At 51.4% G+C, this 24,198-nt stretch overlaps 2 protein-coding genes and 3 pseudogenes across 2 annotated transcripts in view; 2 read left to right on the plus strand and 3 right to left on the minus strand.

The window, feature by feature from the left end:
- LOC127576415 (zinc finger protein 850-like) overlaps positions 1 to 6,539 on the plus strand; it is a 244,464-nt pseudogene extending 237,925 nt beyond the window's left edge.
- The window catches only part of LOC127576853 (zinc finger protein 271-like), a 312,902-nt pseudogene that overhangs the window by 180,933 nt on the left and 107,771 nt on the right, over positions 1 to 24,198 (minus strand).
- Positions 1 to 24,198, minus strand: part of LOC127576569 (zinc finger protein 229-like) — a 184,706-nt gene that overhangs the window by 52,891 nt on the left and 107,617 nt on the right. The gene's annotated exons all lie outside the window — the stretch shown is intronic.
- The window catches only part of LOC127576630 (zinc finger protein 271-like), a 157,930-nt pseudogene that overhangs the window by 16,495 nt on the left and 117,237 nt on the right, over positions 1 to 24,198 (plus strand).
- The window catches only part of LOC127576549 (zinc finger protein 271-like), a 136,766-nt gene that overhangs the window by 4,821 nt on the left and 107,747 nt on the right, over positions 1 to 24,198 (minus strand). The gene's annotated exons all lie outside the window — the stretch shown is intronic.

Raw genomic sequence — 24,198 nt, forward strand, 5'->3', positions numbered from 1 at the left:
GAAGTGAAGAGTTCATCTTGTACTAGCGGAGCCCCGGGGAGGGGGACAACAGAGACACCCCAGGCCCCGGGGACACAGTTCCCTGGAGGCGGCCGCACAGGTCGGCGGGGCGGGTGGGCGACGCGCTGGGCTTCGGGGACCAAGGAAGGGAGCTGGGTCCGGGGTCCCGGAGAGCTCAGCCCACCGACCGGGGGGAGGGGCAACCCCTCTCCGGGGTTGCTCGGCCACGCCCGGGTCTGGGACGCAAAGGGCAGTGGCGAGTCCGGGGATCGGGTGCGCGCAGGCGCAGTGGCACGGTAGGGGAGACGAAGTGCGCAGGCGCAGTGTCTCTGCTGTTGGCCGGGGTAGGTGGGAAGGGGAATGAGGAAAGAGGAATGGAGGGGAATGAGGGAGGAGCGGAGGGATGGAGCGTGGAGGGAGGGGGAATGAGGGGAGAAAGTGTAGAATGAGGGAGGGGGAATGGAGTGGGGAAATGAGGGGGAGGGGATGTGCAGAAGGGGGCAATGAGGGATGGGGAGAATAAGGGAAGGGAAACGTAGGAGGGGGAGGGGGGATTGGGACATGGGGAGAGGGGGAAGGGGAACGAGGGGAGGGGGGAGGTGGAATGAGGGGAAGGGGAGAAGGGAGCAGAGGAGGAAGCAGAGAGGGGGAATGGGGAGGGGCAATGAGGGCGGAGATGAGGGGGCAGGGGCAGGGTTTGGGGGAATGGGGGTGAGGACAGAATGAGGGAGGGGGAATGAGGGAAGGAACTAGTGAGTGGGGCCCTGGGGCTGATGATATGAGGTTCTCCAGCCCGGAGGCGGAGGGGGGTGCCGGTCCGGTCCCGTACGGTCCGGGAGGGGCTGATCCCCTCGGCTGGGAGGGATCTCCCTGCTCTTGCCACCTGCCCCCCGGTGGCTGGGAGCCCGTGTGGGGAGGGTGAGCGTTGGACACCCCCGGTCCCTTCACCTCTCCCCCTGGGCAATGACAGGGTCCGCGCTGCAACAGCTGGAAGTAAGATAAAGTGCGCAACATCTGCCCAACGTGGGTTAAACGTAACGTGTGACTGGTCGCCCTGAACGTGGTCTGACCACAGTTCCAGAGAGGTATTCGGGCAATGACCTGGCACCACCCTCTCACATGTTATCCATTGAGAAGGCAGACAGTACTTCAATATAGGGAAGGCAGAGGATCTTTGGCCTGAAGTATTAACCCAAAACGTCGACAATTTCTCTCCCCACAGATGCTGCTTGACCTGCTGAGTTCCTCCAGCAGATCGTTTGCTGCTCCAGATTCCAGCATCTGCAGTCTTTGGTGTTGACATTAACTCTGTTTCTCTTTCCTCAGATGCTGCCTGAATTATTGAGTTCTTTTTTCCAGCATTTTCTGTTTTTTCCCCCGAATTCTAGCATCTGCAGCTTTTTTTTATTTGCATTTATAAAATTTTAATTTTCAGAGGAAAATGGGCTGGAATGATAGAAAAATAGAAGGCTATGTGGGAGGGAAGGGTTACAGAGATCTTAGAGCAGGATAAAACGTAGGCATAACATCGTGGGCTGAAGGGCTTGCACTGTGCTGTAATGTTCTAAAAACAAAACACGTCTGGAAGAATGATGGACATAAATGATGCTTTCAGCAGCAGATAAACTGGGCCGGTGGTAGTCAGGTGATGTTACGATAGTGAAATACAGCCGTAGGTAAAAACTCAGGTCTGTGCCAGACACAACATCAAGGCTCTGAACTGTCAGGCTCAGCTTCAGACGATCTCCTGGGTGTTGGTTGAACAATGTGTCAGATCTGGGACACCGGAGACGTTGGAGAGGTCGAGCTAAATGTCATCTGTGGACACATGGAGCCTGATATTGTGTCTCCTGATGAGATAACTCAGGGACATCGTTTGTAAGTCAGAGGATAGATCTCTGGAGCTTTCTGTGCATAGACTGACAACAGTGTTTCCTTCATCACACAGTTATTGTCGGCAGAATAATTTGCGGTGGAGAACGAAGCTATTTAAAGGCGCTGTTCAAGTTGGTTCGCATGGCAGCCGAATTTACCCAAGAGCCACCGCGGCCGAGAAAGAGCTCTGACTGCAGTGAGCGAGCCCACAGCGCAGGCGCGCAATGTAGGTGACGTCATTTGCGCGCCACCTTGGACCCGGAAGTTTGGTCGAGTCCGGGGTCCGGCCCACGGTTGGGGTAAGAATCCGTGGCCACACTGAGCAGTCCCGGCCTTTCTCTCCCCTTCCCCCTCCCGCTCCACTCGGGGGACCCGGGCACCTTCCTGCTTGAAATCAAAGCAAACCCAGTGAGTGCGGGAAGCCCTCAGCAGGTGAGGGCAGCGTCTGTGGAAAGAGAAACAGGGAACTTTTCAAGTCCAAGACCCTTCCGTTAGACCTGGGAGAGAGCAAAAGGTACTTGCAGAGAGGTTGGGGGGATGGGGAGGGATGGAGGAATGGATGGGGATTTGGGATGGAGGGATAGATGAGGAAAATGGAACATCACTAATTGGCTTCACTTTGGCAACCCCAGCCTTGCTCGATGTTTTATCGACCTTTCTGGTTAATAGACTAACTAAGGCAGTTGGAGACAAGGCAATGTTCACGCTGTGAAATGTGGGCCAGAACTGTTGCCAAGGCTTGTGGTTCCAGCAACAGCTGCAGCATGTGTTTCACAGTTAATAAAATATCTCTTTGTGTTTGATTTCTCTCTCTCTCCACCTGCCCTCATTCATCTTGATCACTGACAGGTTTGTAAACTAAGGGTGAGGCCAGGGTTGCTGAAGCATTCTCAATCAGAAGCGTTCTCATTGCCCTGTCTTTAAAGAGAAATTGCAGATGACAGAATCTGAAGTAAAACCAGCAACTGCTGGAGAATTCAACAGGTCAGGCAGCATCTGTGGAATGAGAAACAGAGTTAATGTTTTAGTTTGGACACTGCCCTTTTATCTTATTGATTCTTTGAAAAATGGTATCTAATTGAGCAGAGTTCTCATATCCTTATGAAAGAAAAATTTACTGGTGCCCATTGAAAAGTGAGACAAGAGGAATTTCTTCTCTCAGAAGCTTAAGTCTTTGCAACATCTTGGTACAGAGAACTGTGGGACAGAGTCCTTGGGTATATTTCAGGTTGGGATAGATTCCTAATCAGTGGGGGAATCAAGGGTTAAGGGGACAGGGCAGGAAAGTCAGCCATGATCCTGCTGAATGGCAGAGCAGGCTTGAGACACTGAATGTTCTACTCCTGTTCTCACTTCCTGTGGGTTTAATGGTGTATTTATCTCTTCCCTGTCTTTTCTGCAATTTAAAAGTTGTTTTCTCACTTTATCGGTTCTGACAAAGGGTTTGCAACCTGAAACATTATTTGTTTCTCTTCCCACAGATGCTGTCTGACCCGTGTCCAGCATTTTCGATTTTTATTTCAGATTTCCGGCACCTGAAGATTTTTTGATTTTGCTGCTTTCTCTGCCGGCCCGGCCCAAGGTGGACTCCAGGCCCCAGCCGGTGAATGACTGTTTTGCTGGGACTGTTTCTGGAGCCCTGGGGATTGTGGGTATAAATGCAGCCATTGATTCTGCTGCAGAAAGCACTTTGCCTTTGCTCTGCAGGCAGTCTGGAAACACAGATGAGCAAAGTGAGATTGGGACCGGTCTCCAGACACTGCTGATGTCCAAATCATTGTACGTAACAGCACAGAAAAAGAACTAAGTTCAACTCCCAGTGAATAAGAAAAACACATGTATTGTGAAAGTAATTTACCCATGTGGCTAAGTTGTGTCAGTTAACACTGTGTTGAACAAACAAAAATTCTTGTTACTTATTGTTATTTTACAACTCAACTGTGTTCAATGTCCTCGGCTCCTTCTGCTACTGAGAACATGTTCTATTCTGTCTGGATATAGAATGGTATCTAACACTTCTATTCTGGAATATTAAGTAGTAACTAACATTTGGACCAGAAAATTGCTACACAATGCCAATCTCCAACAAGTGAGTCTAATCATCTGCCCTTCACGTTCAATGATCCTGAGGGCATGTACCGCCAGGCTCAAGGACAGCTTCTATCCAACTGTGATAAGACTATTGAACGGTGCCCTAATACAATGAGATGGACTCTGACCTCACTATCTACCTTGTGACCTTGCACCTTATTGTCCACCTCCACTGCACTTTCTCTGTAGCTGTGACACTTCACTCTGTACTGTTATTGTTTTTACCTGTACTACCTCAATGTACTGTACTAACTCAATGTAACTGCACTGTGTAATGAATTGACCTGTATGATCGGTATGCAAGACACGTTTTTCACTGTACCTCGGTGCAAGTGACAATAATAAACCAATGCAAATACAGTCGCCAAGTCCAACACCACCAAGACCCAAAAGGTTGACTTTCCATTTCCCTCCATCAATGCTGCCTGACCCACTTTGAGTTCCTCCAGCTCCATTATGTATTGCTTCAGATTTCCAGCATCTGCAGTCTCTTGTGTCTCCATCTGCAGAAAGAAGCAATGTTTTGGGTTTGATACCCCTTTTAACAGTGAAAGACAGAAAACACATTGAATTTCAGTGGCAGAGTAGGTGAAGGAGGCGACGGGTAGAACAAAGGGAAGTGGCAGAAATGGCCCATTCTGATGATCGCTCTGCCATTCAGCAGGATCATGGCTGACTTTCCTGCCCTGTCCCCATAACCCTTGGTTTCCCTACTGATTAGGAATCTATCCCAACCTGAAATATACCCAAGGATTCTGCCACACAGTTCTCTGTAGCAAGATATTGCAAAGACTCAAGCTTCTGAGAGAAATTCCTCTTGTCTCACTTTTAAATGGGCACTATTAAATTTCTCTTTCATAAAGCTATGCTAACTCTGCTCAATAAGTTATGATTTTTCAAACAATCAACCAGATAAAATGGGCTGTCTCCAAACTAAAACATTAACTCTATTTCTCTTTCCATAGAAGCTGCCTGACCTGCTGAATTGTCCAGCAGTTTCTGGTTTTACTTTAGATTCTGGCACCTGCAATTTTTCTTTAAAAACAGGGCAAAGAGAGCTTGGTACAGAGACTAAAATCTCAGCTGAAATACTGTCCTGTACCTATTTATGACTTTTGTAAATTTCTTTTACAGGATACAACAAGCAGACCATTTGTTTATGGGAATCTCATATACAACATCAGTATATTCACACTGGGGAGCGGCCATTCTCTTGCTCAATGTGTGTTAAGGGATTGGCTCAGTTATCCAGCCTGATGACGCATCAGTGAGTTCATGCTGGGGAAAGGCGATTCTCCTGCTCAGAGTGTGGGAAGGGTTTTGCTCAGTCATCCAACTTGCAGGCACACCAGTGTGTTCACACTGGGGAGAGACCGTTCTCCTGCTCAACGTGTGGGAAAGGATTCAGTGTGTGATCCAGCCTGATGAAGCACCAGCGAGTTCATACTGGGGAGAAGCTGTACAGCTGCTCTGAGTGCGGGAAGGAATTCACTCGGTCGTCCCATTTGCTGACGCACCAGAGAGTACACACTGGGGAGAAGCCGTACACCTGCTCCGAGTGCGGGAATGGATTCACTCGGTCGTCCCATTTGCTGAGGAACCAGAGGGTTCACACTGGGGAGAAGCCGTTCAAATGTCCTGAGTGTGGGAAGGGATTCACTCAGTCGTCTTATCTGCTGATACACCAGCGGGTTCATACCGGGGAGAAGCCATACACCTGCTGCGAGTGTGGGAAGGGATTCACTCGGTCGTCCCATTTGCTGCCACACCAGAGAGTTCACACCGGGGAGAGGCCGTTCATCTGCTCGATGTGCGGGAAGGGATTCACTCAGTCATCTCAGTCGTTGATACACCAGCGGGTTCACACTGGGGAGAGGCCGTTCTCCTGCTCAACGTGTGGGAAAGAATTCACTCACTTTTCCAGCCTGATGACACACCAGCGATTTCACACTGGGGAGAAGCCATATACCTGCTCCGAGTGCGGGAAGGGATTCACTCGGTCATCGTATTTGCTGAGGCACCATAGAGTTCACACCGGGGAGAGACCATACACCTGCTCCGAGTGTGGGAAGGAATTCACTCGGTCATCCAATTTGCTGATGCACCAGCGAGTTCACACTGGGGAGAAGCCATACACCTGCTCTGAGTGCGGGAAGGGATTCACTCGGTTGTCCCATTTGCTGACACACCAGCTAGTTCACACTGGGGAGAGGCCATTCACCTGCTTGACCTGCGGGAAGGGCTTCCGTCAGTCATACAACTTGACAACACACCAGCAAGTTCACACTAGGGAGAGGCCCTTTGCCTGCACTTCATGCGGGAAAGGATACACTACGTCATCCAGTCTGGTGAAGCACCAGCTAGTTCACACTGGGGAGAGGCCGTTCACCTGCTCTGAATGTGGGAAGGGATTCCCTTGCTCATCTCACCTGCTGAAACACCAGCAAATTCACACTGCGGAGAAAGATTAAACATGCTGTATGCTCAATACACAACCATCACTGCTGCTGAAATCTGGCGCAAATTCCCAACTGTTGCAGGTGTTCATGGGGGACAGATTCTGTCGACGCTGCTGATCTCACCCAGGATTGAACCTTGGTCATTGGGTATTGTTGATTTTCTTTTGTAATCTCTTTAACTGAGTTAGAGTTCAATGTTCTGGATATCTGATTAAAATAAAGCAGTTCTGTTTGAAGCACTTTATCTAAAGCCCTTCCTGTCTCTGGAATGCACTCAATGAACAGTAGAAAGAGAGGCCATTCAGTCCATCTGGTGCCTTCTGGTGTTTCTGCTCCACATCAGCCTCCTCCCATTTCACCCAGTATGAATATTCAGAGGAATAGAGAGATGCAGCACAGAAATGGGTGACTGACTGAGTTTGCACTTATTACCAACCAGTCATTTACTCTGATCCTGCATTAATATATTTTTAAAATTCTGCCACATTTGCATTGACCACACCCTGCTTCATCTCCAACACCAGCAGATTCTACTAATCACCCACACATTAGGGACAATTTAGTTCTTTCGTAACCTTTCAGCCCACACCTCTTGGGACATGGGAGGAAACCCACAGAGTCATGGGAAGAACGTGCAAACTGCGCAGTCAACATCCCAGGTCGGGATTGAACCTGGTCAACCCAGGATGTTGGAATGTGAGGCAGCAGCTGTACGAGCTCTGTGCTCCTTCAGCTTCTCATTCAATGCATTCCTGTCTCTCCGTGTGGTGACACGTTCTGTGTTGTTGGACTCTGTGGGTGAAGAGCTTCCCCCTAGTTTCCTGCGGACTTTTGCTGTTGAGCGATCCTCCACCTGTGGATGTGCACGGCAGGAATACGCATCGGCTCCCAGTTTAGCGACACCCTGCAGCGTGGTGATTAGATGCAGCACTCTTGCTCCCGGAGTACAAGCGCTAACGATTACATCCCACACTGTACTCAGTCCTCGTTATCCACTGATCTGTGCCTTGAGAGGGCCTTAGTGGTATCCATAATTTTGGTTCTCTGTGTGGACTGTAATCCCCTGTTCCTCATGGATCCCATTCTTTTGGGATGCATGTTGCTATGCCTGCAACCTGGCACAAGTGCCAAATCTTGCAAAACTGCTGCTCTTGCAGCAATGAATCACCCCACTGTTGCTCTGGAGAGGCTGCCGGGGGGTGGGGGGGGGGGGTGGATGGCTGACGTTGAACAGGCCAGGCTGAGTGGTGTGGCCCCCTGTCGCTGAGATGTGGGGGGCGGGCCGCAGCTGGTGAGTCCAGCCCTTGCCAGGGACTGGCAGCTCCTGCTCCATGTGTCAACAGACCCAACTGGATCTCACTGGTGTCTCTCTCCAACCTTCACAGCTCTCCCCAGTCTGGGGATTTCTCAATGGTAATGAGTGCAAAGGCCCGCAGACCTCAGCAGTGGGTCACACTGGAGCAGCACGTCCCAATGCTGTGTGGCTGCACCACTCAACCCAGCCCATTCAACACCAGCCCCATGGGCAGCATCTCAACACTGAGCCATTGTAACCCAAGGGTCCTTGACTTGAAATGTTAACCCCGCTTCCCTTTCCGCACATGCTCAGTGTTTCAGGCATTTTTTTTGTTACAGAAAATGCTAGAAATATTATTTTCATTTACCTTTGAATTTCCTGTCACATCTCTTTCAGCAATGCCAACCTTGGAGAAATTCTCAGCTCTCTGGCAGTATTTCCATCTGTCTCTTTTGCCTGTTCTGGTGATGGACCTTTGAGCCGAAATGTTATTTCTGCCTCCCTTTCCACAGTTGCTGCGCCAGGGTCAGGGATGTGTTGGATCGGGTACAGAACCTGCTGAAGCCTGAAGTCCTGGTAAACTTTGGTATTAACAACATGGGTAGAAAAAGGAATGATGTCCTGCAAGGTGTGTTTGGGCAGAAGGTTAAAAGGGTGTGTCATGTGTAAATAGGAGGGTAGGATGGATGAAACGTGGCTGAAGAGGTGGTGCAGGAGAGAGGGCTTTAGTTACTGGATCATTGGGATTGCTTCTGGTGTGATATGAAAGGTCATGGCTGTCATGTGACACCACTGTCAATCGGGGTCTAACCCCACCCAGCCATTAGCAGCACACTCTGACCATTGGTCCCTGTGCACCCCTCTCATACCTGGCCACGACCCACTGGACTTCTTGAATTACCTGAGCTAGCTCCACCCAGCTTTCCAGCACAATAAAGGATGCCTTGTGTGTGGCCCTCTTTTTGATTGCTGCTGGGGTCGAAACCACGTTGCAGGACCACTGGTAAGAGTGTGTGCATCCACAGGGGTTTGGGGGCATTTTTAAGTAGATTCTCAGTAGCATAGAGCTGTTGCTTTTCCCAGAGACAGGGAGGGGTTCAAGCACCGTATTGCATTTTTCCCTGACCATTTCCAACTAGCTTACTCTGTGTGTGTGTGTGTGCGTGTGTGTGTTCGTGTGTGTGCACTTTACCTCCGTTGCAACTCCCCTCACATTTTGCGATTACCCGAGTGCATAAGTGCATCCGTTCCCGTCATTCTGTTCCCGCATTTGTCTTTGTAAATAAACTCTTTTTAAAATCCAAAGACTGTGTCCGGATACCTCTACTTTTGAGACCTGAAAGAACCTTTTCCCACAACAATTGGCGCTGCAAGCAGGGTCTCAAAGGTCTTGGCCGGACACAGACGCGGGTAGGATGTTCTGGAACAAGGGGAAGAAGGAAAGTGTAGGCACTGGATTCTTGGGTGGTCCGACGAGAGTGAGGGATTTGGGAGCTTGGCCAGTCTGCTGGCAGACCACGGGAAGCCAGTGGACTGGGCTGAGCAGTTAGATCCACATGGTAAGAAACTGGGGCACCATGTGGTGGCCTTCCTCCAGAAGTAGGGGTTCCCCAGCACAAAAGGGAGTCAAAGGAGTGCCTTCTGGCTCCTAGCATCCCTTCTGAGGTGTCAGGTTGAGATTACTGGCCAGCTGCAGAACACATGTCTTCAGAGGGAGAAAGAGATATAGAGACACTCCGGCAGTGATGCTGCACACTCCAGGAGGCAGTGCAGACTGCCCAGACCCGGGCCAACAACCTTGAGGCCAGGGGTACTGAGGTCACCTGCTGGCTGATCCAGGTGCAGCAGGCGCAAGCTGCCCGCAGGTCTGGCTGGCAACCAGACCTGTTTAAAATCCTAGCTTTGGCTGGGGGATGGGGACATTTGGATGGATGAGGATGAGGAGGGGGTACCCGATGAACCTGAGCCCCATCACACCTGCCCTCAGCCCTATGCACCCAAGCCCCTGCAGGCTTGACCCGTCGTCACACGGTCCCAGGTCCGCCACAGGAGGGAAGGGAGTCAGGATGGGACCCCCGCAGAGGAAAGTGCCTGCAGTCCCTCCGAGACCACGGAGACCTGGGACTTCTCCATTAAAAGAGCTCACCCAGCTGGCAGATCACTACCGCCAGCGGTCGGGAGAACAGCTGGCTGCATGGCTGCTCCGGCTATGGGATGAGGGGGCCCCCAACGTGAGCCTCTCTCACCAGGAAGTGAGCGCCCTGGGGAGCTTGTCAGATCAGCAGAGTATTAATAACGGTCTGCAGGAACCACCAGGAGGGATCGGGGACACCGCTACCCTGTGGGACCGGGTAGTGGCCGCTGTGAGGGTCCGGTACCCCACCCTCCTGAAGTGGGACCAATACGGGTGACCACAATGGAGCACAATTAGTGAGGACGCCAGGGTCATCCGGGAATGGGCACGTGACTGGCATTTACTCGGGTACAGGCGACCTCAAACTGCTAGAAAACACCACCGCGACCAGTGTGCTAGCGGGGTACCCAGTCGCCACCAAGCACCCCGACCTGAGACCAGTGGTCCTGCCCCTCATGGGACCAGCCAGTGGGAAGACTGTTCGGGAAGCCATCACTCTCCTGGAGGGGTTAGAATGCATGCAGCAGGGGATGCCCACACAGGTCCGTAGAGCGGAGACGAGGGCTGGGGACACTGCTTCTTGTGTCTCATGCGCAAGCAGCTGTACCTGGAATTGTTGTGCACAGGGGTGGACTGCATTAGCATAGATGGGGTCCCAACCTCCGCTCTACACGCGTGACGGAAGGAGTTCTGTGGGGGAAAGCTGGGCCATGGGGCATCCTGTGACCACCCCAGGGCCAACACAGGGGGTGCCCCGAACCACCAGACCACGTGGGCTGCCCCTGCAGACACCAATACTACCTCCACACCTCCCCCACCTGAAACAGCCTTCCCTGCCCTCTGGGCTCAGCTCCAAGACCTGCTGTGACAGGAAATGTCCCACTTCCACCAGCAGGAGCCCTCACACACGGGGTGGCAGCCCCCCACCCCATTCCCATAGGATGAAGGCCAGGGTCCCCAGCGTGTCTGCTCTGTCACCCTTCCACACCCGGGAGACCTGAGGCCACACATACCCGTAGCGGTACACTGGGGAAAGGGGAACGTGCAGAGATGGATGGCACTCGTCGACACTGGTGCCCAGCACACCATCATCCCGGGGAACCCTGCTGCGTGGAAGGGGGCACAAATGCAGATAGAGGGTTTGGGGGTTCCCTCCTGCCCGCAAAGGAAGTCAGGATCCGCATGACCATCAGGAACAAACCTCCCTGAACTGTGACTGTTTTAATCACAGACTCTATGCAATATATACTGAGGATTCATGTCTTAAAGGGACAGTCCCTGCACACCAGCCAGGGCAAGTTCATCTTTGGAGTTGCCCGGGCCATGGTAGTTGTTGGGGCAGCCATGTGGGAACCGGTTGTTGTTCCTCCTCCCTCCAAGGTTGTTTGCAGTCGGCAGGATAGGGTGCCGGGGGGACACCAAGACATCACAGAGGCCGTCCAAGCCCTGCTGCGGGACGGAGTCATTAGACCCGCAGCCTCCCCTTTTAATAGCCCCGTCTGGCCCGTCCGCCAAAAGATCGGGATGTGGCGTGTGACAGTGGACTACCAGCACTTCAACAAGGCTGCCCCCCCACCACCACACCCCCCCCCCCCGCCGCCCCGTGTCCGCAGTACCCGACATCATAACTTTGGTAGAGAATATCGCAGGGTGCCCAGTAAACCATGGTATGCAGTGGTAGACCTGGCTAATGCATTTTTCTCCATCCCCCTCCACCAGACCTCCCAGGACCAATTCGCATTCATCTGGGATGGGAGACAATACACATTCCAACGCCTACCACAGGGGTACATCCACAGCTCCACGATATGCCATGGGTCAATCTCCTGGGACTTGCAAACTATTCACCACCCCCCCAGGGGTGTCAGTCACCCTGTATATCGATGACGTACTCCTACAGGGGCCTTCAGAGACTTGTCCTTGGAGGCCCTTGATACGTTAATATCCTCTCTCAGAGAGTGGGGCTGGGCCATTCACATGGAAAAGGCCCAGCCCAGAATGTATTGTTCCTGGGAATCCAATGGCATGCAGACAGGACAGACATCCCTGAAACTGTGAGGAACAAGATTTTAAATTTTGCTGTCCCCACTAACAAGATGGACACCCAGAGTTTCGTGGGCCTCCTTGGCTACTGGTGGCAACACATCCCTCACCTCACCATACTCCTGAGACCTCTCTATAAGATCTCCTGCAAGAAAGCCACTTTCTCATGGGGGCCCAAACAGCAAGACACCTTTGAAGCAGCCAAACAGGTGGTAGAACAAGCCCTGCCCCTCGCCCCTCGCCAGAAAGGGGTCCTCTTCGAATTGCAGGTCTCAGCTTGTTAGTCCGTGGCTGAGTGGAGCCTCTGGCAGGAGGTCCAGGGGCGCAGAGTCCCGTTCTGCTTCTGGACCAAGTCACTGCCGGAGGCCGCCACCCGCTACAGCCCCTTCGAGCGCCAGCTGCTGGCTTGCTACCTGGCGGTCCTCGCAACTGAGCACCAAACCAGCACTGACCCTGTGGTCCTTTACCCGTACCTGCCCATAATGCATTGGGTCAAGAGCCCCGACACCACACACAAAGAGGGCCGAGCCCAGAAGTCCTTGATAGCGAAATGGAAGTGGTACATTGCGGACCGGGCCGAACCCGGTCTAAAAGGGGTCAGCCGCCTCCATGAACAGGTCATGTCCTTCCGCCAGTCCCAGGACCCACCCCACCGTGTCCTGGGCCCAACCCTTCGACTCCCTCAACCCCAAACAAAAACCGCACGCCTGGTTCACGGACGGCTCCAGCTGCTGGAAAAATGGGAAACAGCATTGGAAAGTGGCGGCACTTCATCCCGCCACAGGGAAAACATTAACAAAAGAGGGAGTGGGAGGGTCCAGTCAATTGGCTGAGCTAGCGGTGGTGGCACTCACTTTACAGAACTCCACCGGGCCAGTCCACATCTGCACCGACTCTTGGGCAGTAGCCAACAGTATGGCAGTGTGGATGGCACGGTGGCATGAAACAGGGTGGGAAATTCACGGACGCCCCCTCTGGGGGCAGGAACACTGGTGCTATATCTGGGACCAAGCTGCCCAGAGACAGATATCAGTCCACCATGTGGATGCCCATACACATAAAAATACCCAGGAAGCCATCCATAATGCCGCTGTTGACCAGGCTGCCTGGATATGCTGCGCTACCGACCCCTGAATGAACCTGACCTCAGTGCCCTAGCCGCATGGGCACACTGTAAGAACAGTCACCTAGGGGCTGACGGTACGCGGCATTGGGCAGAGCAGTTTGGGGTTGCCCTCACAGTGGATCAGTGTAAGACCACTGTCGTAAACTGCCCCATCTTCCAGCAGGTAAAACCACGAGGCTGGCAGGTGGGGCCAGCGGGTCCACTGGGTCACATTCGCCGCAGCAAGGGAGCAGGTCGCGTGTGGCCATTAGATTACATTGGACCGCTCCCATGCCACAATAAAGAGCAATATGCCCTGACGATGGTGGACCTATACTCGGGTGTCCTCGTGGCGGTGCCCTGTGAGAGGGCCAACCAGAACAGCACCACCAAGGAATTGCAGTACCTCTCCTCCATCTATGGAGGCCCATGGGAGGTACAATCCAATCAGGGCTCACACTTTGCGGGGGCCAAGGTACAAAACTGGGTGGCGGAGGTGGGGATCTCGTGGCTGTTTCATATTCCCTACTATCCCCAGGCATTGGGCCTGATAGAAAGAATGAACGGCCCGCTGAAAGAAACGATACGCACGCTGACGCCCTCCCGCACACTGCAGGGGTGAATGGGCATGCTGCAGCAGGTCGTTGATCAGCTCAACTCATGGCCCACTGGCCAAGGGGGGGTGGGTCTCCATTATCCCGCCGTCTGGCTCACTCCCCACTACCCGAATTACCAGACCCCGAACCCCCCCGAGACCTCGGGAGGGTCTGGGTCCAACAGCCACAAGGTCCCCCTCAGAAGGCAGAAGTCGTTGTACACAGTCCCAGGGACACCCATTGGCTCGGGGCCCCGGGTCAGACTAACCTATCCTGCCTTCATACCCAACACCTGACCCGCTGAGAATGAGTTTTTCCTCAACCCCCCACCCCCCACAGGATGCTGGCACTACTCCAGTCACTCCTTCTGCTCACTGCAATGATCGGCATCAGAACCCCTGCTAACACCTTCCTCCACATCGCGTACGAATTCGCCAACACCTACAACCAATCAGACTGCTGGATTTGCGTATGAACCTGAGCACCCGCCGGTGAAGCTCTACCACTTACAGCGATCCCCCTCAATGATCTCCAAATGAACTGCTTACACAGACTTTTTCTGCCTGTTGGGTTTGGTATATCTGTTTGGGGAGGGCCCTATGATAGTCCCCCACCACTCCCCTCACCATTACAGAACATTCCTTCCAGTGATTCCCGATGGGGTGGGTATTTCAGGAGCTGGTATTTCCCTTCCTACAATTTGACCTCCACCCGAGTCCCGACCCTCAGAGTCATCCTGCAGCCACTGAGTAAGCTGAGAGAATGCCGGTGCAGACTCCAGAATGACCACAGTTCCACCTTTTCAGTCAGCCATAGTGACTGCGAGAGCAACTAGTACCCACGGGTCTGTGACCACCGCTGGTGGCATCGCTAAGCTGGGAGCTGCCTGGACCTTGAACGGGACCCACTGGGTTTGCAGGCACCGTGCCTATACGTGGCTACCCACGAGCTGGTACAGTTGCTGTTTTCCAGCCTTTGTGGTTCCCTATATCCATGCCCTCGATGACCTCAGGAAGCACCCAGCATACAGCGGCTACCTTGACAAAAGAGCCATCACGGAGGTGGAGAGGTTCTTGATGATAGCCTTTCCCACATATGGCATGGCCCAGCTGTCCCGAGAAGTCATCTAGATGACCAGCGTGCTCCAGACAATGGCAGATGAAACAAAAACGTCACTGAAACATACCAAGGATGCCCTGATGAGGACAGCAGCGGAGCTGGCTGCCATCAGGCTGGTAGCCCTTTAGAATTGGATGGCCCTGGACTACCTACTTGCTGCAGATGGTGGAAACTGCGCAGTAGTCGGAAAGGAGTGCTGTACCTTTATCCCCGATGAGTCCAGCAACATCACCAACCTGGCTGCTCACATTCAGGACTCGGTGACTAAAATCCAAAAAGCAAGGGACCAGCTCCTCCAGCACAACACATCATGGGGAAACTGGTGGCCGTTTGGGTCTCTGGGGGGAATGGTGGGCAACTATCGTCCACTGGGCCACCGCCCTTGTTTTAGTTGTAATAGCCATCTGTATTTTGTGTTGTGCTTGTCAGATTATTAGAACCACTTCTACCTTCCATTGGTACTGCATATTGATGCGTAATTGTTAGCTTAGTTACAGCTATTCCCATGATTGGCATGTGATGTAACTTTCGGGTGGAATGTAATGTGAAAGGTCATGGCTGTCATGTGACACCATCGAGTACTGGTCAAAAGTGACACCACTGTCAATCAAGGTCTAGCTCCACCCATCCATTAGCACACACCCTCGACCATTGGTCCCCATGCACACCTCTCATACCTGGCCATGACTCATTGGACTTGTTGAATTACCTGAGCTCCACCCAGCTCTCCAGCACTATAAAGGATGTCACACATGTGTGGCTCTCTCTTTGTGATTGCTGCTGGGGTTGAAACCACGCTGAGGGACCACTGGTAAGAGCATGTGCTTCCATAGGGGTTTAGGAGCATCTTAAGTAGATTCCCAGTAGTGTAGAGCCGATGCTTGTCCAATGTCAGGTGTTTCAGGCACCATATTGCATTTTCTCTGATCGTTAGTAACTAGTACACTGTGTGTGTATGTGTGTGCACTTCACCCTGTTGCGACTCCCCTCACGTTTCGTGATCACCCAAGTGCATGTGTGTGAGTGTGCATCAGTTCCTGTTCATTCTGTTCCCGAGTTGGTCTTTGTAAATAAATTCCTTTTTAAAATCCAAAGACTGTGTCCAGAGTCCTCTACCTTTGAGACCCAAAAGAACCTTTTCCCACAACACCCACACGATTCTATTGAAGTTGCCTTCACTTCTCTTTATGTGCTGACTGAATATTTCCAAAGGCTTCTGTCCTTTCTAATTCTTGCATTAAAATCACCAAAGAGAAACAATTTGTTTCCCACTTGAATTCAGGCCAGGATTTGTTCAAAGTTGCAGAAGAAATCCTCTCTGGACCCATCTACAACACTCAGAGCATAGACACCGGTGCCAGGAGTGTGCTGGTTCTATTTTACAGTCACCCACAGGGTGATGAGACATTCATTTCTTCCAAAACTGCCGTTGGTGAAGTGACAACCAACTCAATTTTCACAGCTAATCCAACCCCATGAAGATGAGGTTCTCCCTCCAGGTGACCCTTCCAGAATGTGTACATGTCAGCTGGTTCCTTCAGCTGACTCGGGGCGGCAACATCAACGTCCAACCTTCTGTGTTGGTGGCTAGAACAACATTGGGACACCCAGATCTTCCACTGTTGAGGCTGACCATGGGGGTTCTCACGTTCCAGCTACTGAACTTCACTTCATCACTTCTTTATCAAATGCAGTGGGAAATGTGCTCAGTTGTTCGGCAAAGCAACTGGAAAAGCTGTGGGTGTCACCACCAGTGACACTGCCTGTCCTGTCAGCACCGGCCCTGGGGCACCAACAACCCCAGGTGTGCGAGTATCGCACCAGTGACACGGTCTGTGGCGTCAGCACCGACCGCCCGGACTTCAACCGCCTGGAACGTGACTGTGCGTTCGAAACCCAACGGCCGGAGCGCGGGCGGGAGGAGCGGCTGTGATTGGAGGATCGGCCGGCACGTGGGGGGAGCTGTTGGAGCCGCACGTTCGAAACCCAACGGTCGGAGCTCGAGGGAGGGGCCGAGCGCGCGGCAAAGGCTGGAAGCTCGGGAGGGGAGCGGGAGAAAGCGAGGCTCCGATTGGTTGACGGGTGATCACGTGCGCAGAGGAGGCGGGAGCGCGAATCTCCCCCCCCAACGGCACAAATGGCGAGCGGGGGGAGGAAGGAGACGGCGCCTCTGAGCTGTCGTGTCCGGGAGTTTGCGGTTGGAGGAGCCCGAGGGACGGGGGCCCTCCGCCGGGGGAACCTCAAAGACCAACGGGACAACATACTGCAGGGTGAGGGGAGAGGCAGGGCCGGGAACCTGTCGGTTTGCTCGTGTGTGGAAGCAGCACAGACTGCGGGCCGAACTGGAGCGGGGAAAGAGGAAACCCACAACATCAGGGTGAGCCGGAGACACGGGGACTGCAGATGCCGGAATCTGGAGCAACAGACAATCTGCTGGAGAAACTCAGCGGGTCGGGCAGCGTGTGTGTGTGTGTGTGTGTGTGTGTTGGGGGGAGAGAGAGAAACTGGGTTAATGTTACAAGTTGGTGAATGTTCTTCATCGGGGCTGGACAGTTCTGTCACAAACTGGAGTGGCCGGTTATCTGAGGTCGTTGACGATGTCTCTGAGCCCCGGGTCTGTAATGTGCCTAATTGGGAGATGTGATGCCCTCCCTCAGGCTTCACTGGAACACCTTGGGATGTCAGGGTGGGACGGTGAATTCAGGTGAGAGGAAAGTGGAATCTGTAGAAAGGAAGGGGATTTTGAAAGCAGTCACTTGGTCTATGGTTTCCCCAGTGTGGGGGAGTCCGTGTCCTGAGCAGAGGACCAAGTACAGTAATTGGAAGGTGCAGAAATGAATCACTGCTTCACCCGAAAGGAGCCCTTGGATCTCTCAGAGTTGGGATGGGAACAAATAAACAAAAGAGGCAGTTATTGCATCTCCTGCATTGAGAAGGGCAGTGCATGTTGTAGAGTCACAGTTGATCAATGCAGAAGATTGAAGTGGGGAGTTGTGGAGGAACTGAGCCTTTGGAAGGTTACATGGGAGGGGAGGGAAGATTTGTCTGGTAATGACATTATATTGAAGGTGGTGGAAATTACAGAGAATTGCATTGAATGTGGGTGCTTGTGGGTTTGATGATGTGTGGGAGGGAACAGTGGAGTAGGAGTGCTGTAAATGGAAGAGATGTGGTTGAGAGCTTGGTCAACTGTGGTGGAGGAGAAACCATGATTGAGGGGGGGGAAAAAGACACCTTGGAGGCACTGATGTGAAAGTAATACCAGAGGAGATATGCTGGATCCAAGAAAACAGAATGTAACAGTCCTTTCAGCAAGTGGATCAGAAGGATGTGAATCTTATTCAATGGTTGAATGGAGACTAGGTTGGTTATTCTGTGTGTTTCACTGGGACAGGGGTTCAGTTCTGAATAGTGGTTACCTTTAAAGGTTCTAGATAGATGGAGCTATGCTGTGATTGAGTGAATGGTGGGGTATTGATGTTATTGGTGGGGGTGAGTCTCTTGATAATGATTGGGATAGTGTCATAGAGCGTGTGGTGTGCATGGTAGATGGTGAGTCTGTTTGGATGGTGTGTGAAGTGGGGGTGAGGCACTGGGTAGTTGGTGTTGGGAGAGGTTCTGATTGCTTGACACATGGACTAGAGGTGAAAATCTTGGTGGGTGGGGTTGGGAGAGGTGATTGTATGACGGGTGGACTGTGAATAGCTGGTAAGGCTGGCGATGGGGCTCTGATTAGATGGTGGGTGGCCAGACATCAAGTGGAGTTCATCTGATGATTTGTGATGTTACTGTGAGCATCTGTGAATTGGCATCCTGAAGCCTTGGTCAAGGCGGCTCACAACCAGCCCACCAAAGCCAATCACTAACAACACATTTGTTCCCTGTGTGGTATCTGTTCATTTCAAACTCTTGGTGGAAAGGTAACTCCAGGTGAGGGTATCAATTGTCAATCCCCAATCCCAATTTATCCCCCACCTTGTTTCCAACCATAATTCCTCTTGTTTTCCTTTCCAGTTCTGTTAACTCTGTCTACAAAATGTGAATTGTCTACAAAATGTGAAATTGCCTAACTGTTTCTGTAACTCATCCATCGGTTCTTTAGATCTTCAGGAAAATGGGGAATAGAAACTTCTTTCTCTTCCTCTAACTAAATGAGTCTGTCCTGCAATTCGTTGGTGGCACTACAGGATAATCTCACTTGCCTCTGACCATCAGGCTGTGGAAATAACCAGCTAGGTCAAACCACTGCTTTTTCAGGATTGAAAACAGACTTTGGACCTCCATTGCCTGACAACTTTGGAGTTCATGGACTTCCTCTTCAGGACTCTCTCCATCAGGGCAGGAGAGGGGGTTCTGTCCAGCCTGCCAGGACACCTTCACTGATGTTCAGTGTAGCTGGACCTATACTCAGTGCGGGGATGTTAACCTCTCACCAGTGGATGTCTTTATACATTGTGTGTCTGTGTACCTTTGGATGAACTCTCGAGAAAGTGACAGTTGAATGCCCCATGTTTTCCCAGTTAATTTTAAATTACTGTGAATAAAATTATTTGAAGCACTGCAGTTCTGACTTTGCACCAGCAGCAGAGAGACTGGGTCAGTGATCCAGAGACCCTGATTCAGAGCCCACCATAACCGAGGAGAATTTGCTTTAGTTCATGAAAGTAACCTGGAATTCAAACAGTTAGTTGGGAAGATTAATGATGTGAAACCACTGGATTGTTGCAACCTGTCAGGTTCACCCTCCTTTAGGGAGGGAAAATTGCCATTCCTTCCTGCTCTGGTCCTACACGAGACTTCAGAACAAAGCTGTATGTTTGACTGTGAAGTGCTTCAGCTGTCCTGAGGTTGAGAAAGATGCTGTAAAAATACGTTCTATCTTTTTACTGTAACTGTTCTCAACTGAGACCTCTTGTCCATTCCTGGGTCTTCTGCACCCCTCCTACGGCAGCCATACCTTCAGCCTTCCAAGCTGTCAGCATTGGTGTCCTCTCCCAGAATCCTTCTGTGTCTCTGTTTCTCCCACCTCTGAAAAGCTGTTCCATAAAACACCTTTAACCAAGATTATGATCAGCTGAACAAACACCTGGATATGGTGAGAGACAGATGTTGCTTCCATTCACCTGCATTTACAATCCCACTGCTGAGCTGCTTCAGTTAGTCAGGAATGATGGCACCAATTGGCATGTCAGTGTGAAGGCTTTGGAGGTAGTTTGTGGAGGAAGACAAGTCATACAGATAGAGAGAAACTGAGAATTGATGCATAATGTGGATATAAAAAAAGCCTTACCAGAAGATTTGCCAGATCCTGATCCCACCCACCCTCTTCAGCTGACTGTCAGTCATCAGTAAAGTAATGGCAGCTGCCATCTGTGGTGCTATAAAACCAGACCTGCTCATAAATAAACTGCTGACTGATGCTCAGCTTGAGTTTCCTCAGGACCACTCAGTTCCAGTTCTCATTGGGGCTTTGTTCCAAGCATGGACAAAGAAGGCCGAAACGTAGAGATGAGATGAGACCAAGTGCAGACTCAGTGACTGCTTTGCTGAGCACCTACGCTCCATCCTCCAGTGGCCACCTGGAGCTCCTTGATGCAAGCCATTTTAATTCCCCTCACGATTCCCACTTGTTTGTCCTCCATCTCCTCTACTGCCAGAGGCCCAATGCAAGCTAGAGGAATAGCAGCTCGTATTCTGCCAGGGTAGTCTACAACCTGACAGCATAAACACTGAATTCTCTAAATTCAGGTAACCTGCTCCCCTTCTCTCTCCACCTGGTCTACCCAGTTCCTCCTAAACACATCCAACCAACACCCCCACACCCTTGGCCCCTAATCACCCCTCCTTCTACTACTCCAACTGCCCACTTTCCACACACTCTTCTCAGTGGGTGTCCCAACCCCACTGTTCCCATCTGCCCACCCACCTCCCTTATTTGGCTCCACCTTCCTTTTGTACTATATTCCATCATCTGCAGCCTTCTGTTGCTTCCACCTATCACCTCCCAGCCTCTGTTACTGTCTTCACTCTTCCCTCCTCCATCTGCTGATCACCACTCCTTACCTGGATCCACCTGTTGCTTACACCTTGCTGCACCCCTTAACCTTGCCTCTTTATCCTGGCTATCTCCCCTCTACTCTTATAATCCTATCCCCAAGAATCTTCTCCCATAATTTCCCTGCCACTGATGTGAGGCTCACCTGCCTGTAATTTGCTGAATAATCCCAATTGCCCTTCTTAAACCAAGGAACAACATTGGCTATTCTCCAGTCCTTGGACCCACCTGTTATTAAAGGGGATAAACAGATCATCTGTTCTTGCCCACCCATCCCCCTCACCTCTTTATAATGGCAATCTCCCCTCTACTCAGTCCAGATGAAGGACTCGACCCAAAATATCGACTGTCCATTTCCCTCGACAACATCAGACTTACTTGGACCATTTCCAATACCTCTCTCTTGATGTCTCTGTCTCCATCTCAGGAGATGGTTATGACAAACTCACTGACTCCCACAGCTACCAAGACTACACCTCCTCCCATCCTGTCTCTTGTAAGGATGCAATTCCTTTCTCTGTTTCTCCATGTCTGCTGCATCTGTTCTCGAGATGCAGTCTTCCACTGCAGGACATCTGAGATGTCTTCCTTTTTGAGGGAAAAAGGGCTTCCTCCCCATTCCCACACTGTGGTTGGTGGAGCCCTTACCCACATCTCCATTTCCCACACCTGCTCTCACTCCAGTTTCCACTACCTCCCCCCCCCCCACCCCTGCTGCCCAGACAGAGCAGGGACAGAGTTCCCTTGGTCCTTTACATTTCACCCCACTTGCCTCCACATCCACGAATTCATTCTTTGACGTTTTGAACAGTTACAACAGGATCCCACCACCAGTTACATCTTCCCCTCCCTACCCCTATCTGCTTTCTGGAGGGACCACTCTCTCCACCATTCCCTAGTTTGCTTATACCTCCCCCTCCCAGGCATTTTTCCCTGCAATTGGAGATGGCATAACATCTGTCCTTAAACCTTCTCCCTCACCACCATCCAAAGACATAAACAGCCTTTCCAGATGAGGCAGAGGTTCACACGCACCTCCTCCAGTGTTGTCTATTGCATTCAGTACTTGCATTGTGGCATGTTCAACATCAGTGAGACCAAATGCTGACTCAGTGACCGGTTTAACAAACACCTGCACTTCATCTGCCATGGCCATCTGGAGCTCCCACTTGCAAACCACTTTAATTCCCCTCCCCATTCCCACTCCAACCTGTCTGTCCTTGGCTTCATTCACTGCCAGTGTGAGGCCAAACGCAAACTGGAGGAACAGCGCCTCATATTCCACTTGGGTAGTCTGCAACCCAGTAGTACAAATGTTGAATTCTCCAATTTCAGGTAAGTTTCTTCCACTCTGTCCCTCCTGATCTACCCAGGTCCTCTCTCACATCTTCTTTCAAACACCACACCTCACCCCCCCCCACCCCAACTATCATCAAGTTTCTTCCCCTCACCCCACCTACTCCATCTGCCCAGCACCCACACTGCTCCCCACTGGTGCCCCCCTCTCTAACCAACTGTTCCCATCTGCCCACTTCAACCTCGTATTTGGTTCCATGCTCCACTTTCCTTTCCATTATCTACAGCCCTTCATGGCCTCCATACCATCACCTCTCAGCTCTCGCTATTTCTGCACTTCCCTCTCCCATCCTGCCATCAACCACATCCTCACCTGGATCTCACCCACCACTGCCAGCTCATGCACCCACCCCCCTCTCTCTCCCCGCTACTCTTTCAGCTCCAGATGAAGGGTCTCAATCTGAAACATCAACCTGTCCATGTTCTCCTCCTCAGATGCCTGCTTGACCTGTTGAGTTCCTCCAGCAGCTCCAGATTCTGGCATCTGCAGGCCACAGTGTGTCTCTGTACAAAGATCATTGGGGCATGGGTGTCACTGATGAAGATGGCAAAAATTTGCCCACCCCTCTTGACCCAGCAACCTGCTCTGTTTCAAGGGTCGTTTCAGAGACGCAGTAAGCAGAGAAGCCATATTGCTGTGGGGTTGCATATAGACTAGGCTGGGTAAGGGCATCTTTCTTCCCAAAACTTGATGCTCATTTCTCAGACAAGCACTTCATTCCAGAATTATTTAATTTACTGAATTTGAATTCCCAGCTGCCTTGGATGGATTAAACATTTGCCTCTGGATCACTGGTCCAGCCCTCTGCATTATGGTTCAGGAACTGATCCACAAACCAGTTCTTGCTCACTCAACCCATCTCATTATCTCATTCGCTCCCACCCCCAACATTTCAGCACCTTTTACCATTTCCCTCCCACACCATCTAAGCCTCTCTCATTGACTGAGCCCTGACCATTTAACCTCATTACACCATCGCACTTCCAAACATTTCACCCTTCCCTGCATTGGACCCCCTGCTATTCAACCTCAGCTTGATTTCTTAACCAACCCCCATCCTTTAGCTCCATCTTAGCTGCTTCCTCCCCTGCCATTTTACCTCGGTGTCTTCTGGAGGCTGATCTGTGATATAATTTCAGTGAATTGAGGGAGGATGCAGTGGGAACCCTCACACTCTGCAATAGGTGGGGCACGAGCTCCTTTACGGAACAGCAGGTGGTTAGTTTGAGAGCTGGTGCACTCCTTTCAGCATTTACAATGGGCTTCTTCATGCTTCTGAGAAAAGCTCTTGGTGCCTCCCAAATGCTCCTTCTCCGTTGTGAGTGACCAAGGACCAGAGATTCCCATGTTGAGGGAATATTACACATTTTTAAAAGGCTTGAGAACATCCTTGAATTGCTTCCTCTGTCCACCTTTTTGAACCACTTGCAGTGAAGGAGCTGAGAGTGTGAGTCTGGTATCAGGAAAGTAAATAATGCGGTCGGCTATTGCAGCCCTCTGAGTGTAATTAGAATCTCAGTGCTATCATGAAATTTGGTTGTTGGCCTGGGAGAGGATGCTGAGGTTGGTTCACTTACCCTGTGTGAATTGAAGGATTTTGCAGGGATGGTATTGGTGGTACCTCTCCAATAAGATGCCTGCGTATCAGTGTCCTCAGGATGTACAGGAGGGGCAGATCACTGCTGACTGGTAGACCATGAGCTTTGAGCTGGGTGGAAGGTCCAGATCTTCAAACACTGATTTGGAGTTAATCCATCAATTCTCTGGGAGGCTCCTGAGGTTTCCAGAGTCTCATCATGGACCTCCATTGCTAAGTGCTGTAGTTGTGCAGCAGGGCAAGTTGGGAGAGGACCTATGTTTTGGGAATGCGTTGTTGCAAGGACCATTCATAAATTCAGTAATGCTGACTGGAGCTTGGCCTCTGATGAACCTGCGTATACAGAAGCATTGTCGGTGTACAGTAGCTCACAATACATCAGTTCTGTTGTGAAGGTGATGTGGGTTACGGAATTTCCCTGTTGTTGTGCAGATCAGCTTCACTGCAGCAGGGAACTCCAGTATTCGGGA

Source organism: Pristis pectinata, chromosome 12 (assembly GCF_009764475.1).
Source record: "Pristis pectinata isolate sPriPec2 chromosome 12, sPriPec2.1.pri, whole genome shotgun sequence".
Classification (NCBI taxonomy): Eukaryota; Metazoa; Chordata; class Chondrichthyes; order Rhinopristiformes; family Pristidae; genus Pristis; species Pristis pectinata.